The sequence below is a fragment of the Perognathus longimembris genome, unplaced genomic scaffold (assembly GCF_023159225.1).
Source record: "Perognathus longimembris pacificus isolate PPM17 unplaced genomic scaffold, ASM2315922v1 HiC_scaffold_5930, whole genome shotgun sequence".
NCBI lineage: Eukaryota > Metazoa > Chordata > Mammalia > Rodentia > Heteromyidae > Perognathus > Perognathus longimembris.
This window is the reverse complement of record NW_025961412.1, coordinates 225,772-245,688: the sequence shown is the minus strand read 5'-3', so window position 1 is coordinate 245,688 and position 19,917 is coordinate 225,772. Positions and strand designations below refer to the sequence as shown.

The 19,917-nt window shown below is 39.2% G+C and overlaps 1 pseudogene; it reads left to right on the top strand.

Annotated features, from left to right (window-relative positions):
- The first annotated feature begins 1,230 nt into the window (after positions 1-1,230).
- Positions 1,231-18,143, top strand: LOC125345570 (annotated as a pseudogene).
- Positions 18,144-19,917: the final 1,774 nt, after the last annotated feature.

Sequence of the window (19,917 nt, the reverse complement as noted above, 5' to 3'; positions counted from 1 at the left end):
TAGGCCACCTGCTCACCACTTACATTTTACTGACTAATATCTTGATTTCCCAAATGCCTATGGCTATATAGAAATCAATCATTTTCTCCCTTTCTTTAGAGTATATGGAAACTATTGGTTAACTATTCTCAGATGCAATAGTGTGTGTGTGTGTGTGTGTGTGTGTGTCCTAGAGCTTGAACTCAAGGCCTGAACACTGTCCTTGAGCTCTTATGCTCAAGGTAGTACTCTACCACTTGAGCCACAGTTCCATTCTGGCTTTTTAGTGGTTAATTGGAGACAATCATAAACTGTGTTGTTAAATGTCAACTCCTTTTGACAACTACCTGAATATTTTTTTAAGTCTTATAGACTTTCCTGCCTAGACTGGTCACAGAAGGTATTTGAAGCTACTCAGCCCTAGACTCATCTTTTCCTGCTTCAGAAGATTTCCTGCCTACTGTCCTTATCTTCTAATGGGACCAATTTATTGTCAGCTTTGTAAAGGATCTAGTTTAAAGAGCTTTGATATAAATCCTATAATTTCCAAAGAAATTTTCAAAACATTGCAGAGACTTAGAAGGTGATTGTCTATCTGTGGAAAGTAAAAGCTAATCCACAAACACTTTTCTTGGGAGCTACTTTTCTTGTAATCCTCCCAAAATGCCAACAAGTGGCCAATTGTCAATGTGGGTGGGTGGGAAAAAACTCAAATATCTTTGGCCATAAAAAAAGTAATTCACATATGTATTGGTGGCTCATATCTGTAATGGTAGCTACTCAGGAGACTGTATTGGGCAGAAAGGTCAGCCAGACTCTTATCTCCAATTAACTAGTAAAAAGCTGTAAATGAAGTTGTAGCTCAGGTGCCACCTTTGAGTGAAAATGTAAGGCCTTCAGTTCAACCCCATTATTGGCACCAAAAAAGAAGAAAGATAGTTTATCTGTCATTCTCCACCTACAATGGGCCTCTTTCCACTCACTGAAGAAAGAGTAAGATGCATATACACTACCTCATAAATAAACTTTAAACAGTAACAATAAGCTAATCAGCTAAGTTTGTACACTAGGAATGAGATTGATCGAAATTTCCCCCAGAACTTTTTGTAAATAAATTTAGATCCAATCACATATATCCATTTAGCAACCATCCCATATTTTACCAGCCAATCAGAACAGTGTTTAAGGGGCCATAAGCACAATAAAGTGCAGGTTGGAGCAAAAAGCTGCTTATAAACAGGTGCGCAAACAATGGACCCCTTGTTCATCTCCTGCAAAGTTGAACGTCAGATTCTACTCATTTGGTCCTCCATAAAACATGAGTAATTAGTAATAAGAACCTCAAAAAAAAACTTTGGAGCCATACTTAGCTTTTTGTTTAAAGCTGAAAACTATAACTAAGAGCTTCCATCTCCAGTTTTGCAGCATTCCATTTTTCTCCTGTTTCTCACACACAAGGCCAGAAACATTTCCTGTACCTGGGATCCAACACACCCTTATCTAAGGAGAAATCAAGAGAGGGCACCTACCAGGTACTGGTGGCTCCTGCCCATTTGGGAGACTGAGCTATGAGGATCATGGTTAGAAGTCAGCCCATGCAGGAGAGTTCATATCTCCAATTAACCACCAAGAGGCCAGAAGCTTTTGGCTCAAGTGGTAGAATGTCAGCTTTGAGCAAGAAAGCTAAGGGACAGCACAGGCTCTAAGTTCAAGCATAAAAAAGAGAAAGTAAGCTTTTAACTTTATGATCCATCTTGTAGAATTCCTGAGCATTGACTTCCAAACCCACACTTGTGTACATTACTCTGAACAACCAAGACAACACCCCAGAATTTTTCATTTTTTTTACCATCTCTTCCAATCCAATCCCTCATTACTAAGCATTAAGTGATTTAAGTGATATTCCATTTCTTACCATCTTGTCTTTTAGAAATTGGGGGGGAGGGATATGACAGTAGTTTTATGTTGTAGAATGTATATCTATCCATTGCTCTTCATTCCATTTTTGAATGGAACTATTTATTAAATACTCACATGTCAGTTATTCTCAGATTGACTTTTGTTGTCTAATGTAGCCATACCTCATTGAAACATTATTTCTCCTTTGTAGAAAACTAGGTATCAGAAATATTAAGGAACTTGCTATTGACATACAGCCAGTAGACAGTGAAATCGGGATTTCAACTCAAGGGACATTTGACTCCAACCTCATTTATTCATCTTATGACACTGCTCCAAAATAAAAAAATAAAAACAGAAGCCTGGTTATAAATCTCAACTCAATAGAACCCTAAGGTATCATAATATTGAGATAAATGTTAAGCATAAATAATTCTATTTCTACTGAGGGAACATAGGGATTCAGTTAATAGATTCCTAATAAACATTGCCATTTATTTGAATTAATGCTTAAGTAGATACTCAAAAATTCTAAAATCTATCCATCATAATCACCCTGATTGATGGTAAAGTCAATAAACCCAAAGCATTATTTTCAGAGTGTAAGGCATTGCTTTCTCTAGAATTGGACAGGAATAAAACTAATGGACTATTAGCTATGAGTCCTAAGGTAAAGACAGAATGCTAAGTCCCCATTCAGTTTGTGTGTGTATGAGTGTGTGTGTGTTTATGTGCGTGTACTTGTGAATGTATACATGTATGCAGGTGTTCATTTAGGTGTACGTGTGTTTTGGGAAGCAGATGCCACTCACTGGGATTATACTCAGGCCAGTTTGGAGAGTGCCCCTACTTGTCTCAGCCCTAGAAATGAAATAACAGACACTTTCCTGTAAGGGAAGAGTATGCTGATTAACAAAACTTCATATAAGTCTCTATAAAAACAGTCACAGCACGTAAAGCTGGAGAAGACCAGGCCATTCTCTTGGGACTAGCCATGCTGGTTTGTTCCATCATGATGTACATTCTTCTGGAAATCAGACTCCTATGCTCATACATGCAGAGGTAAGGTCGCTGGATGACTCAGAGAGGGATGCCTCTCTCCTCTCTCCTCTTCCTTTGTTCCATCAATGCCAAAGTCATCCTTCTCACCTCTTTCCTTCTTTCCAAAAGTTTCTGTTGTATATTTACTTGATGTTGTCTAATAATACTGCTAAGGATGCCTTATGTTTAAATTGCCTACAATGTGCCAGAGATTTTTCATCGATTATTTGTTTTATTCTCACAGGCACTCCCTAAAGTTTTTTTTTTTTTTTTGACCAGTCCTGGGCCTTGGACTCAGGGCCTGAGCACTGTCCCTGGCTTCTTCCCGCTCAAGGCCAGCACTCTGCCACTTGAGCCACAGCGCCGCTTCTGGCCGTTTTCTGTATATGTGGTGCTGGGGAATCGAACCTAGGGCCTCGTGTATCTGAGGCAGGCACTCTTGCCACTAGGCTATATCCCCAGCCCCCTCCCTAAAGTTTTTAAGTATTAATATATTTGTGACAAAAGGCTCAAAAGGAGAGATAAGTTGCTTGATGTTACACAGCTCTAGCAAGTGGCAGACATACCTAAGATTCAAACCCATATTCCACAAGAGTAGAGTTATTATTTGTGGCATGTCATATCTTTGCCTGTTTTCTACCCTCATTCACCTTAACTCTCCCCCCTTCATCACCCTTTACATCAAAACTTCTAAACTTATCATTCTAATGTCTTCAGAAACTTTGAAAATGCTAACACCTAAGTCTACACTGTTACTCAAGATGGTCAGATGAGTCAGAAGTAGCTTGTAGAGTTCTCCAAAAGATTCTAATATACTCTCAAGGGGAAAGCACTGTTAGGCATCAGACTTTTAAAGTAACAAATTCTGGAACCCTTTTTATTTGAGTATTTGCCCTATATTTGCTGAATATATAGGGAGGTAAATAATTAGGGAGACAAGTATGTTTCCTTCCGAATTAAGTACATAAGTGCTAAGCAGCATCTCTAGCTCTCTAATGTTCATAAATGAAACCCTTGGAGCACAAATTAGCCTGCCATATCTGAAATTAAGCCTGACAGTTTCTCACCTTAAGGAAACAAGATCGTTTCATACAAAAAGCTGAAGTTTCAATCCAAAAGAAAACCAGTTTACAGGGCATTCATTTCACTATAAAATTAATACTTTCATTTTTAGAAGCAAAATCTAGGTGAAATATATTTGCTAAAATGAATACCTCATCTTTTCACATTCCTGGCTGCTCTGCTGATTCTCCAGTGGCCTTGGGCTGTACTGTTTCTAATGAGTACTGAAACCTTAGACCCTCCAGTTTAGCTGACTCCAAAACCTCTTTCAGATTCCCATGTCTTCTTAGAAACAAATAACTCATTCTCCTCATCATATTAGCAAAATATGACCATATATGTTACAGAAAAATAAAATTTGTCACAACAAAGTGAGTTGGGTCCGGTCCAGGATGGCCTACCTCTGGCATGGAACCTCACACATATAACAGCCATTGATACATGTTCAGCAAAAAGAGAGGATATTAATCTGCACAAAATCCTTTTGTTTTCAATTCTCTGTTGTAGGGCATTCCCGGATGCCTAGTATCAGAAGAGGAGGTCCCAGCCAGCCCCACAACCAGGAAAGGCGGTCCTAGTTGGCCCCACCTCTCTTCTGGCCCTGGGGCCACCTGTGGCTATTATACCAGAACCCAGAAAGGCAGGTCTAGCTGGCACCATCTCCCAGCCTTGGGACCATGTATGGCTAAGATGGCGCCTGGTGATGAACCCGGAGGCAGTCCTGTGAGAATTAGGCCACCTCTTAGGATTGGACCCTCAGCCCTCCACCTTTAAGGGACAGCTCAGGCCTCCCTTCACAGTCCCTAGATAGGTGCACATACACCCCTCCCTTTCCTGCCGCTTTCTGACCTATTTAAGAGAGGAGCTCATTCAATAAACCAAGGCATGTGCTGACATCTCTCTTGGACTCCATATGATTGTCCTCCAGTGAGGGAGGGCTGGGTGTGGGCTGTCCATCGACCCTTATCCTTTCTTGGCCCACCTCAGTTGGGGTGAGCTTCCCCATCTCTCCTGCAGGCCGGGAGAGCGATGAGAGCTGAGACCCCGACACACTGGTAATTAGCTTATATCCGGAAACAAAACATTGATACCTGTGAAACTTGTTAATTTAAAATGCTCACCATCATAAAATGAAGGCATTTTACAATGTGCCTTCAACAGTGAGCAGCAGGGATCTTCCAGTAGAGAGGCCCTAGGAGAATAGTGACTCATTTGTCTACCAAGAGACTTTCTTTTCCCTTGCATTCCTGAGGAGTCAGCACTGCATAGTAGAATGCCTCAAGGCCTTACAGAAATCACAATATGACCATAAATGTTTTTGTATTTTACCTGGCATCTCTCATTCTCAATTCACGTATCTTTGTAAAGAATGAACATCCAACTTATGCAGTTGTCATGAAGACTAAAGGCAATTTAGGTAAAACACCAATGAGAGGGAAAACAGACATAATTACTGCTATTGCTATAATCAAAGTGTTGAGATATTATTTCCCTTATTAGAAGGAACTTAAGATACTACATCAGTGTTACTCTATTTGTCAAGCTTCACACTATTGTCATCTTACCTCTTGTCTCTTATACTTTCTCTGCATACAAACTGGACTTAGTCAGGATTTGTAAAAGAAATTGCAAAGTAAAACCTAACAGAGAAAAGGACTAGGCCATGATAAGAATTTATGTGTGCATAAATACAGTTTAAGGACAAGTTGTTATTTTAAAACTTGCCTTATGCTTTTCAGTGAATTCTGTAAGTAAAAAATTAATCAAGCACTAGAGAATATCACAATCTAATGATGTCACTGAGAAAATTCTCAGAAGCCCATGTTTGTCTTTGGTATGTTGTAGTTCACCTAAACCTGCTCTTCTCTAAGATCTAAACTCTATAAGTCCACAGGTGTACCATCGCCTTGGGAAGGATTTCTCTGGTCCTGGAAATGAACAATGATCCCCCACCATCACCTTTCCTCCCAACCACTCCTTCCTTGCACATAGCCCTTAGATTTCTTCTTACTCTCCTCTTTTCTCTACAGTGTGTGAACTGAGAAGAGTCTCAATGCACCTTGCTAAATGTGTCCATTACAGAAACCTTTAATTGCTCCTTCAACTGTGGTCCTTCAACTGTTGGAAACTGTCTCAGTACCCCTGTCTCCAAATGTATGTGAACCTAACTTCCTCTGGGGAAAAACTAACAATAATAAATTTTGGAGGGGATGTAGCCAAAAGGGAACCCTACCTTCATTGTTGGTGGGAATGTAAACTGGTTCAGCCACTCTGGAAAGTGGTATGGAGATTCCTCAGAAGACTAAACATAGAGCGCCCCTAGGACCCAGCAGCCCCACTTTTGAACACCTACCCAAAAGACCACAAACAAGAACACACTAAAGCCACCAGCACAACAATGTTCATCCAGCACAATTTGTCATAGCTAAAATATGGAAACAACCCAGATGCCCATCAGTAAACGAGTAGATCAGGAAAATGTGGTACATATACACAATGGAATTTTATGCCTCTATCAGAAAGAATGACATTGCCCCATTCGTAAAAAAATGGAATGACTTGGAAAAAATTATACTAAGTGAAGTGAGCCAGACCCAAAGATACATGGACTCTATGGTTTCCCTCATAGGGAATAATTAGCACAGGTTTAGGCAAGTCACAGCAGAGGATCACAAGAACCTTATAGCTATGCCCCTATGAACACATAAGATGATGCTAAGTGAAATGAACTCCATGTTATGGAAGCAACCGTTATATCACTATTGTAATCACTTGCAACATGCCATGTGAAACCATAGCTTCTATTGTTGATGACCCTCTTGTATCCCCTTCCTGTGGTTGTAGCCACACTATCTCTGTATCTCATCTTGTTGGGGTCCATCTTTCTCCCCTGGATGGAAGGGGCCTGAGGCACCTCCCCCAGCTGGGGAATGCGGCCCTTCCATCCTCTCTACACTGGAATCCGGGGAAACCGGTTGGGCAAATAGACCCCCGACTTAGCTGGCAGCCAGCCTGGCGCCTACCAGCCCCGCCCTGGTTTGGCGCGCTCAGAGTGACGTAGCCCCTTGGAGGTCAAGTGACCAGCCCCTTGGAGGTCACGTGACAGCTCATGGCCTATGGGAATCCTGGCCAACCCCCTTCCCCCGGATCATCTCCCCTTGTCCCTCTCTCAATAAAGTTAGTTCGCTCTCAGAAGCCGACTCCGTGGTCTATGTACGTTAGCTCCCAGGGTAGGATAGCGGTCACATTGCCACGCGCGTCGCGCGCACGCCAGGCCGGAGCCGCCCCTACGTCTCACCCTGACAGACCTGCAGGCCGAGGGTTAGGGGAGAGGACGATACGAGGGTAATAAGAGAGAAAATAAGCATTTGAGCCGGAGCAGAGAAAGCAGACCCAACACATCTGAGTACACTGGATACTGTATATACTGCTATTAGAAATAGGGAAGTGAAAGGGAATATCAAAATTGAGCAACAAATGATAAAAGAACAAATGACTCCAAAATCAATACTTGAAAAACCATTTGGTGTAAACCAACTGAATAACTCAAGAGGAGAGGGAAAAGGGGAGGGAGAGGGCTGAATGAGGGAAGAAGTAACAAACAGTACAAGAAATATGCCCAAGGCCTAATGTATGAAACTATAACCTCTCTGTACATCACTTTGACAATAAATAAGAAAAAAAAAATATTTGTTTCTGTTATAATGATACCAAGGAAAGAAACCTATCTTTCACATTCATTGCAATAACTTGAAAGAATTCTTACATACATCTCTGCCAACTTGCCTTAGAGAATATTTTAGAAAGTCTTATTTGAAAAAATTTGTTCAAATTTTTTTCTAAATATAAGCACAAACACTGTCCTAACTCTGTGATGCATACTTATAAATCCAGGCTCCTTCAAGAATTTTAAGTCAAACCTTTCTTGTAAGGATGAATGCCTTATAAACTATCAAATATCCAAGGAACTGAAAAGTTACTACAGTTCAAAAGAAATATTTCCATTTCCTTTTTTGATATTTAATCACCATAGCCCTGTGAAGGTATTATTTAAGCTATAAACATATAGTTAAAAAACTATTATTCTATATACCAAGTTAAATGTTTAGGACAAGTGTCTTGTCCTAGGTTACTATATGGTTTTGACCCATTGCAAATGTAACCTATAACACATGTATAGGAACATACACACAATGAAAACGTTCAGCTCAAGCATGTATTATAAAGAAAATTTCCCATGTAGCCACGACAAAATAAAACATTTTATACAAGTAAAAGGGCCATCATGCCCACTTCTAGAAAATATAGGCTATGCTCCTTACCAAAGATCTTTACTCTCTAATTACTATGGCAATATTTTCTCATTTTCTTTTTATTACTTATACACATATCTTTGCTTTTTTTTATTTTTTTTTTTTGCCAGTCCTGGGGCTTGGACTCAGGGCCTGAGCACTGTCCCTGGCTTCTTTGTGCTCAAGGCTAGCACTCTGCCACTTGAGCCACAGCACCACTTCTGGCCGTTTTCTGTATATGTGGTGCTAGGGAATTGAACCCAGGGCCTCATGTATACGAGGCAAGCACTCTTGCCACTAGGCCATATCCCCAGCCCTTTGCTTTTTTTTTTTTGCCAGTATTAGGACTTTAACTTGGGGCCTAAGTACTATTATTTAGCTTTTTCACTTAAGGTTTGTGCTCTAACACTTGAGCCACAGATATACTTCCAAATTTTGGGTGCTTGAGATAAGAGTCTCATAGACGTTCTTGCACAAGGCTGGCTTTGAACATCAGTCCTAAAATCGCAGCTTCCTGAGTACTTCCAAATATTTTTCCAACGTGGCTATACCAGTTACTTTCCTACCAACCCTGTGAGTACTTATTGCCATGAATCTTCTCCTGCATGTGGATACATTTGTAATTAAACCAGTTGGTTACATATTGTTAGGCCTGCTCAGGACAAATGGCCCTTTCCCTTGGCTTTCTCCTCAAGCACCCTAGAAATCCCGCCCAGTGGAGATTACCTGTATCCCAGGCAACTGGCATACTTGGGGACAGTGGGAAGTCCCTCAGGCTCTGATTTCCCCATCCTCTGAGGTCTCCACTTCCCCTCCCCTGTATCATCACTTTTTTTTTTTTTTGGCCAGTCCTGGGCCTTGGACTCAGGGCCTGAGCACTGTCCCTGGCTTCTTCCCGCTCAAGGCTAGCACTCTGCCACTTGAGCCACAGTGCCGCTTCTGGCCGTTTTCTGTATATGTGGTGCTGGGGAATCGAACCTAGGGCCTCGTGTATCCGAGGCAGGCACTCTTGCCACTAGGCTATATCCCCAGCCCCTGTATCATCACTCTTGATCCACCTCACAGCATCTTGTCCAGCTGGAGGTTTGCTCTCTCCCTTGCCCAATAAAACTTCTTCCCTTGAATAGTGTGGGAGTTTCCTTTCTCCTGCCACTACAGATAAGGCAAATATTTCTTTGAATTATGTGTTTATATTTTACTCTCTTGAACAATATTGTTCAGTGAAACAAATTTCCAATTTTAATGAAACCACATTTTGGAGGGAGGATTGTGAATTCAAGGCCAACTGAAACTACACATTGAAGCCATCTTAGAAAAAAAACAAAAAGAGGGTTTGGAATGTGCCTTAGTGGTAGAGTGCTTGCCTAGTATGGATACAGCCCTGGGTTTGATTCCTCAGCACCACATAAACAGTAAAAGCCAGAAGTGGCATTGTGGCTTAAGTGGTAGAGTGCTACACTTGAGCAAAAAAAAAAGAAGCCAGGGACAGTGCTCACGCCCCAGGACTGGCAAAATGCAAAACAAGAAGATTTTAAAATGTTATCAAATGAATGCAAGGTTTAGACTAACACCAAGAGTTCTACATAGTTACTGTCTTGTTAGTGGAGCCCCCCGCCCAGGTCATTTTAGCTTCTTTTCAGGAAGATATGGCACAAGAGATATAAGAGTTTTGAACAAATAAAGAAACAGCAACCTCTCCCTTAAAAGAACTTCATCACAATACTGAAAGTAATTTTCATACATAGATTATAACTTGCTTTCCTTTTCTCAAACACTTCTTTAAGACTTTGTTTACACAAATTAAGTAAACACTAATGGAAACAAAACAAATCTTAATTAAATTTTACAGTATTTACCATTTTAAAGTGGTAAAAAAAAACATGTCCCAATTTACTTTTCCAATTATTACCCATCACTAAAGAACATCATAAATTCAGAGTATACATGTATTCACATTAACCCACCGTTGATCTGTACATTCTTTGAGCATGGATATTACATTTTATTTTCTAACACAAAACACAAAGTCTGGCCTTTTGAATATGCTTAATAACTATGTAGTTATAGTCACTCTTTGGGATGCTAGAAAATGTTCAGTCTGCTATTGGGACCAAGAACGTGTAGGTTTCACATGAGTACGTTTACTTTTTTGACACCTGGATATTGTGGACTGGGAAGTTCTGAGTAATGGTGAATATTTGAGTATTTATAATTATTCTCTGATGGTATAGTCTTTAATGCATTGGACACATATTACTGTGCCATCATATAACCTTAACTCAATTGTGCCTTGCTACATAATATCTCCTGAAGCATTTTTTAACACAATATCACTATCTTCATCCTCCAATGCTTTACTTTTCCTTGACACATTGAAAAAGCTTCTATGGCATGCTAGGTGAGTATTCTGCAACCATCACAGGCCTTTATAAAAGGTTGGGGGTGCCAGGACCTGAGCTTGAAATCAGGGCCTGGGTACTGTCCTTTGACTTTTTCACTCAAGGCTGGCAACTATAACACTTGAGCTGTATACCTCCACATTTGGCCTTTTGCTTATTAATTGGAGATAAGAGTTCCATGGACTTCCCTGTCTGGGCTGGCTTTGAACCACAGTCCTCAGATCTAGGTCTCCTGAATAGCTAGGATTAAAGCTGTGAGCACTGCCATATGGCTAATTATTCTTGCTCTTAAGATTTCTTTCGGTAAATTCACTAGAAGATAGATGCTTCCTTGATGATAGTAACAAAATAACCAAGGAGAAGACAATAAAGCCCTACCAAAAATATAATTAAGCTACTTTTGACTTTGTTATGATATGGGAGCATTTGATATTATGTGGAAAAATTCTAAATATTTACGTTCTTATGCCATAAATATATTCAATAAGGAATAATTAAAACCCACCTCACATAGTCATTGCAAGAAGAATATATTGAAAGTCATTTACCGTTGGGGACTCAGTTTTGGCCTTGGTGGGGGAAGGGTGACAAGAGCTCCCGAGATGCTGCCCTTCCCCCAGAGCTGGGACAGTGTTGGGGCTAGCCACTCCCACCTTCCAGCCTCAACCGGAAGAGAAGACCCTGCCCCTGGGGGAGGCAGATACGTGCGTGCCACCATGATGGGGGTTGTCCAGCCCACAAAGGAAGTTTCATGACATCACCTGATGGACACGATCTTGAGCCTATGAGTGGCCCTTTGGCCAGTCCCCTTCCTTTCCCGCCATTACCACTATATAAACCCCCCTCCCAATTAGATCCTTTGAGACCCATTCAAACATCCAACCATCTCCCCGACATCTTTGTCCTGCAGCTCCTGACACATTATGGGGGGCCGAGGAAGGGATTTCGGCATCCCACTTAAGCTTAGAGCAGTCCGGTAAGGACAGGCCTTACTCCTTCTGCCGGTATGAGAGGTAGGGTGGAGCTTCTTCCATAGATTTGAGGTTCAGGCATTTCCCTGGGAGATAGGGGGGAAGGGGTCCTCAGAGGCCCCAACAATTTACTTTTTTTGTATGCAATACACAACTATTAATTCAAGTTGATTAACTCATGCGTAACTTGACTTAAATTAACAAATGATATACAGGTCTTGGTCACATAATCCCCAAAATTATTTTAATTACTATATAATTTCTTAGGGTTTCTGGAAGAATTGGCTTGAATACAAAAAAGAACTATCATAGTTATTTCACAGATAAAACTGAAGTGACCACCATACACTATTCCTTCCCAGTGTCTCACACACACACACACACACACATTCACACTTAAGAATCACATCTTCTGATGACAGTTTGTTTCATTCTCCACAATGCTCCTATATACCTAAGTGTGGAAAAAACTTTGAAGAATCCATGTCTCCGGTGAATATTGTCATGGAAAACTTCAGGAAGTATCAACACTTGGCCTGCTACTCTGATCCAGAAGGAACCCAGAAAATTGTCATTCTAACCAAACTCTACAGTTCCAATGTGCTGTTCCATTCACTTTTCTGGCCAACATGTATGATGGCTGGGGGCATTGCAATTGTTGCCATGGTGAAACTCACACAATACCTCTCTCTGCTTTGTGAGCGGGCCCAAGCAGATCAATGGATAAAAGAAAAAAAATGGCTAAGATAGTTTTCTTTAAAGCTGAATTTCTGTTTTCTTTCATTCCTCACCAAAGAACCTTAAGTTTGTAATGTGCAGTCCATTATGAGTTCCTTAATATATTTTTAATATATTATACCGTAGAGCAATAATACAAATGCTGTTTTATATGCAAACATGACATCATTATTATTCAGGAGAAAATAACTGTTTTGTGTGACTTTGCGGTTTTCACAATTTTGTTCTTATGCTGGAACTAGTATATCCTTCTCTCCTTCCACCAAAATAGGCCTCAGTTATTCATTTGCCAAGCATTTTGGAGGAATGTAGAAAATATCTATAAGATAAGGTCTAGATTCTCAGTTATCAGATCTCTCGAAAACAACATTTTTCTTCATTTGTTGTTTATCAAAGCTACAGCCAAAAAATACGTTTCTTTTCCTTCTTCTACCTTGAGCCTATACAAAATGAAGAGACCAGATTTCTGAACGTTAAACATCTCTGCTATATTTTTACTGTATTACAGGAACAAAGAGAGGGAACCTACCCAGCTGTAGATTCAAATTTTAACTGGCTTTTTACAAAGCTGTTTTCATTAGCCAATTCTCTTCCTACAATTTAAGTAGGAAATGAAAACCCTTTTCCATGTAAGACCCTGCTACTGGGTGAGAAGTTGATATTGACAAGGTGTTTCATTACTTATTGCAATCTAGGGAAGTCTATGTTGTTGGGAGCCAAGCTAGCAGCTAGGTTCATTATCACCTCTGGCTGTGCTGTTACCGCCAGGATATGCTAAAGGCAAAGTCCACAGCCACTGTCTGGAATTGCTTTGTTACCTTGTGTTTACTGTAATCAAATGTTGTAAACTTCAAAGCCTCTTTGTGTTCTGGAATTTTAACAACCCTATGCTATTCCCCGGTTCCAAAACTGCATATAAGCTGGGAGTTGAGAATAAACTGTTGCTGCAGTCTTGAGTTTCAATCTCGAGATGCAGACCTCCCATACCCCATCTTTGCCTCTTGTCTTTTTTCTCTTGTCTTGTATTTTTCCTTTTCCTTAATCCTCGCCGCCCTCAGTCAGGATTCCCGTTCACTGCCGGCTGGCTCGGCAGGTATGTTACTAATATATTTATGTTAAAATCTTCATTCAATTTCAGTTAAACTGCTAGATGGTAAAAATAAATTGTTATTACATACTATTAGACTGGTAAACTGAGAACAATGTCAGTCTGTGAGATCTGGTTTTGAATTCTTGGAGTGCTTCATTTAAATAGAAAGAGAAAAAAAGGAAAATTCAAAGATATGATCACTAAAAAATGAAGAACTGTTTTTAACCTCTTCACCCCTCCATTCCTCTCTTCTATCCTTATAAACTTGCTTATTTTTCTCATGACTATCTTTTTAACATTTTTAATCTGCATAAGTTGCAAAAGTTATCTCAGCAATGATATGGTCCCCAAATCTCTATGTATATAACTATGGAATTAAAATACAGCCTAGCATTGGTTGTATACCTCAGAATAACCATTTTTCTTTGTATGTTACCACTACTGGCTTCACCAACATGGCTCAATGGATGTTGGTCAGTTTGTTGACTAGACTGGCTAGCATAGTATTACATGCACACAAATGAAGAAGGCTATGATTTATAGACTATTGAGTGAGAGTAAAATCACTCCCCAAGGCTAACTGGCTTATTTTAGACTAGAAAAGAGGCTTTTGAATGAGTAACATCACCAGATTACACAAGCAACTTGGGCAAAGTCATGATATAGTCTTCACCTAACTCAGATTTTGGTTGAAGGAACACAAGAGTTTAAAAAAAAAAGTGCTACTGAGAGCAAAAGAAGAAAAGGAGCCGGTGCTGAGAGTTTACAGTTTTTCTACAAGTTGTTCAGTTATTTCATATAACTTAAAATCAAAAAGGCTATTTCTAATTTTACTAAATAATGCAAAATTTTTGTTTTAGTAGAAGAAAGGATGCTCACAAAAAATGGTGGCAATACTAATATTACAATAAGAAATGGCACAAAATAAACTATTTTAAAGAAATGATAATATATGTGTAGAGGGAATAAGAAATTTAAACAAAAAATATTACAATAAGTACAGCTGTTCATTAGATTCTTAGAAATCCCTTGTCCTCCCCTCTATTTCTTTTCTTTTCTTTTCTTTTCTTTTTTTGGCCAGTGCAGGGCTTGTGCTCAGGGCCTTGTGCTCTTATTTTTTCATTCAAGGTTAACTTAAGCCACACTTCCAGTTCTGGCTTTTCACTGCTTATTTCTTCTTCCACAGTTGGCTTCAAACTAGATCTTAGCATCCTGAGTAGCTAGGATTTACAGGTGTGAGTCACTGGCCCTCTAGTGGTTTTTTGAAAGGTTATTTTCTTTGTAGTTGAGAAGCATTTATTTGACCTCCAACTAGTTCAATTGTCTCTTTTAACTGCTTATTTTTATGTCAATTAATGTTAAGGACAAAATGCAAACATTTTAAGTTTTTCCCATAGTATAGCATTTAACAAAATAATCCCACCTCAAGTCTAATGTGGAATTTATTATTACAGATAAATCAGCAGGAAGCACTATTCATCATCTACAAGCTCGGTAACACAATGCTTACTTCAACATTTAAACACTTAATAGTCTTGTCTCAGAGCTATCCAAACTCATTAGTCTCCTCCAGTCGGACTCATCAAATCTCAGCTGCATTAAAATTCCAGTAGTTCCCATCAGGCAGCTGCAATCCTTGATACTTGGCAACTGCTCATGGTGAGCAAACACAATAGGACCTCTCCATGCCCTCCTTGAGTGTGACAGAAGCATCAATTTAGAACAATTATCTATCATATCTCTAACTAAAAGCAAACAGCTGCTAAAGCTAACATCTAACAATACGGAGAAGGCAGGGGATTTAGGTAGGATACGAAATATGTGTAAAAAAGATTCCTTCCTTTCTAACAGTTGTGACAAAAGCAGAATTTGGTGCCAATGCTAATTGAGGTCCATCACCATCAAGTTATAATTATCTAGAAACTTCCAAAGTCCCTAGAAAAAGACAGCATTTAAATAGAGATCAGGGGGCCTGTTAGTAAAAATCCTAGGACCCAGATCTAGTTTAGCTGAATGCATTCTTGTAGAAGGTTAGTTCTGACACTAACACTGACAAAGAGCTTGACCTTTTCCAAACCTTACTTTTTTTTTTTTTTTTTAAGAAATGACACACTATCAGGCTGAAACAAATAACCCTTTGGATGCTAACAATCCAGAAATTAACTTGGTAAACATGTAGAAATACTTAGAAAATACTAATGTGTGTGTCTGAAAAGACAGGTACAGATGGTTAACAAAATCCTAGCTACTTCAGAGGCAGAGATTTGAGGATGGATTGAGGTTCAAAGCCTCAAGGACAAAGAATAAATCTTTTATCTCCAATTAGCCAGCAAAAGGCTGGATCTGAAAATGGAAAAAGCTAAGCGAGATCTTGAAGCTCTGAATTCAAGCCCCTGTTGTAGCAGACACACACACACACACACACACTCACACACACACACACACTCTCACTCATGTTCAAGTCATCCAACAGTGGTGATCAGTAACTATCTCCCCTTTAAACAGGAGACACTTTAATTATTAACCAGAGAAACACCTTTGCTGTTTAATTCACTCCAGAAAATTATCATGAGATACTTGAATACAGTAGCTCTTTGGAAGACCAGGTAAGGCCAGAAATTAGCTTTACCCTCGCTTATCACTGTTAGGCCAGAGTTCCTTCCAAAAGAGCAGAAACGGGAAATTTAAAGTCCATTTTCATGTGATCATCGCTCCATTTCTACTTTTAATGGTGGAAATCAGTAACCCTGACATCTGCAGGCAAAGGGAAACTAAAAGATTTTTATTGAACAAAGAACTGCAGACAAGGTTTGATTAAGAAAGACTTATAATCCAAGAATCAACAGCAACATTTTAATGCCACAGGTGAGTGGGATGATTGGATAACTTGGCCTATACAATTAGAAGGATGCTTAGAATGTGGTCAGAATAACAAAATGGAAAACTACTGTGGTCGTGATACACTAATTGAACCTAAAAATTTCCCTGGAAAGCAAGCACCACCTTGTAAAGTAGGATTTGATATCATCTGTGCCTGTGTTTAATAATTATATTAAATGTCATACCCAGGTATATGTAAATAAGCACAAAATACACATTTGAACATTATGATGTATACCTTAACATATGAAATTCTCTACAATATAACCAAGACAAATACTCCCGCCAGGGGAGTATACTACCCAACTCTATGCTTGCTCTCTCCCTTACCAAATGATGGTGAAAGCAACTTTTGATGACTGTGGTGAAAGTTAAATAAGATAATACATGTAAAATCCTTTTATATACTATCAATAGCATTTTTTATTTTCTCAAGGAACTACATTAATGCTCATACTTTTAAGATTTGCAGGAATTAGTATTCCCAAACTTGAATGCTTATTGTGTCTCTTCTCATTGACCTTCATCCAATTTTCTGATTTATCTTACACCTTTACACATGCACCCAGCCACACAATCACAATTTGGCATTAATTCTATGCTTCAGGCACCTGTCAGGTTAGCCCCTTCTATACACACTGTTGTTCTAATCTCAGAATTAATACTCCTATTTGCAGATTTTTTCACTATCCCTTACCCATTCCAGAATTAACTCTTAATAAGCAGATACTTGAATGGTTATATAAAGTCCTAAATAGACATGAGCAAAGAGTCTCCATGTGTTTGTGGAAAAGCTCAAAACTTTAGCTTGGCCAACAAAAACTTCACAAATTCATAGCAGATTGTAGATGTGGCCTCAGGGACACCCCCCCCACCCCAGCCACCCCCCATACCTGTTTCTCCCACTCCCAGAACACTCAGAACATTTTGCTTTAGCTATACTGAGAACCTCCTTGGAAAATAGTAAGGATAGAGAAGTATTCAGCACAATATCATTGCCAAAAATGAAATAATACCAAGACCAGAAGCACACATCTGTTTGACAAACATGAGATTTCAATAGAAAATGATGACTATGCCAATACCTAGCTGCTACCCAGGGCTACTGGCTCACATCTTTAATCTTAAAATCCTTTAAACTGCTACAGTTTAAAGACAACCTGGGCAGAAAAATCTATGACTGATATCCCATTAACTAGCAACATCCAGAAATAAAGGTGAAGCTTAAATGATAGAGCTCCAGCCTTCAATGAAAAAAAATACTTGAAACTGAGCTTCTGAGTTCAAGGACAAAATATCAAACAAAACAACCAATTCCTCACTGAGAAAATTATGAAGGTAACATAGTTAAATCAGTATTTCATAAATCTACATCTAAGTAAATTCGAATGTGATTTAAATGATTTGAAAATATCTGGAGAAAATGATATCAAGTTTTCTAACTAGGGAAGTGAGGCAGTGAGAAGCTTAAAAGCATAACACAAAGCTCAGAAACAAGGAAATAAAAGATTGGTTAATCTGGTACACAGTATTATGTTGGGAGTTATCACTAACAAAAGGTTTATATAATATTTGAGATAGGTATAAAAATTAATGTGAAAACATTTGACAGTTAATACCCTGTATTCAGGAGCTGAGAAGGAGCAAAGATGGCGGAGTGACATGCCCTGGTGCCCAGTGGGCTCCGGTCCCGGGGCGGCCGCTGCAAGGCCTAGCCGGCCTGCTGGACCATGAGAGGAACCTTATCACACAGGAAGAGCATTTCCCTGATATAGGTGCTCCTATATTCTGAAAATTCTGAACTCAGAACTTGGCAAATTCTACACAGAGATGCCCCTTGGATGCAATTGTCTTGTTGACCTTCCTGGAAGAAATAAAGCAGCTGATGTCGGTCTTCCAATTCAGTTTGATTAGTTGTAAAGAGATGATTTTGCAAGCTTGAAAACAGGTGCTTTGGTCATGGTTATTTATGAATTATTTTCCATTTGTTGCAAATGAAGACTAACAATATGAATGACTTAAGGTTTTGGTTTCTTTTTTTTTAATATAAAAATACCCTGTATTCAAAAAAGTTTTCAAAACCCATTGATTTGAAGACAGCTTGTCAGGAAACTCATTTCCAAGCAACCACAAAAGAAATGTAGCTGTGGTTCAAACGATAGAGTTCTTGGCTTGAGGAAATAAAAATTCTAAGTGACAGCACAACAAGTCCTGAGTTCAAACCCCAGTATTAATACATACACAAAGAAAAGAAGAAAAGGAGAAGGAAGAGAAGGAAGGGAGGAAAGAAGGGAGGGAGGAAGAGAGGGAGGGTGGGAAGGAGGGAAAGGAAGGGAAAGAAAAGCAGAAAAGAACAAAGTCATTCAAATGGAAAAGGTTAAAAAAATAATGACAATTATTTAAAAATGGTTCAAACATCCATAAAATAAATGAAGAATTATTACTTTTTATTATTATTATAAACATGATGTACAGAGAGGTTACACTTACACAAGACAGTTAATGAGTGCATTTCTTTTTACACAATGTCACCCCTTCCCTCACTTTCTTCCAGTTTTTCCCTCCCATGCCCACCCACAAGTTGCATAGTTAATATTCAACATTCTGTCTAGTGAGTACCATTGCTGCACTTATTCACCCTTTGTCCCTCCATTTCTGTGTCCTCCCCTATACTAACTTTTAAGTAATTCCAATTTCACAAATATATTTAAATCTATAAAACCAAGCTTTTAGTCAAGCTATAAAACAAGTACGTATGTATTTGAGAGTGTATTAATTATCAAAATTTTCTACAAGGCCTACTGAAAATATGTATAAAAATGACTGAAAGTGGGGACTGGGAATGTGGCTTAATGATAAAATGCTTTCTAGCATTCATGAAGCCCTGGATTCTTCAGTACCACATAAACAGAAAAATCAGGAAATGGCATTGTGGCTCAAGGCATAGAGTGCTAATCTTGAACAAAAATGCTCAGGGACAGTGCCCAGGCCCTGATTTCAAACATCAGGACTGATAGGGAAAAAAATGACTAAACATATAAACACCCCTTAACCTTTGTGTTTCATACATTAGAGCAAAACAATAAAAATAGAAGCAATTAAAATTATATCAGGCTAATTTATTATATCAGGTTAATTTATAACTTTAAAACAGAAACAAAAGATCCATTTCAGACCACACTGAATTGAAGTGTTTGTTTGAGGTACTAAATCCCAAATGATTAATGTTATTTGAGTGAACTCTTACATTTAGACTTAGCTTTTTCAGAAATTGAACAGCACATGACCCTAGAATAGCTTACTCCAGGTTTTACCACCCAATTAAGCCCTTTGCTTTTTTTTTTTTTTTTGCCAGTCCTGGGCTGTGAACTCAGGGCCTGAGCACTGTTCATGGCTTCTTTTTTGCTCAAGGCTAGCACTCTGCCTCTTGAGCCACAGCGCCACTTCTGGCCATTTTCTGTATATGTGGTGGTGAGGAATCGAACCCACGGCCTCATGTATACGAGGCAAGCACTCTTGTCACTAGGCCATATTCCCAGCCCAAGCCCTTTGCTTTTTGAATTTAC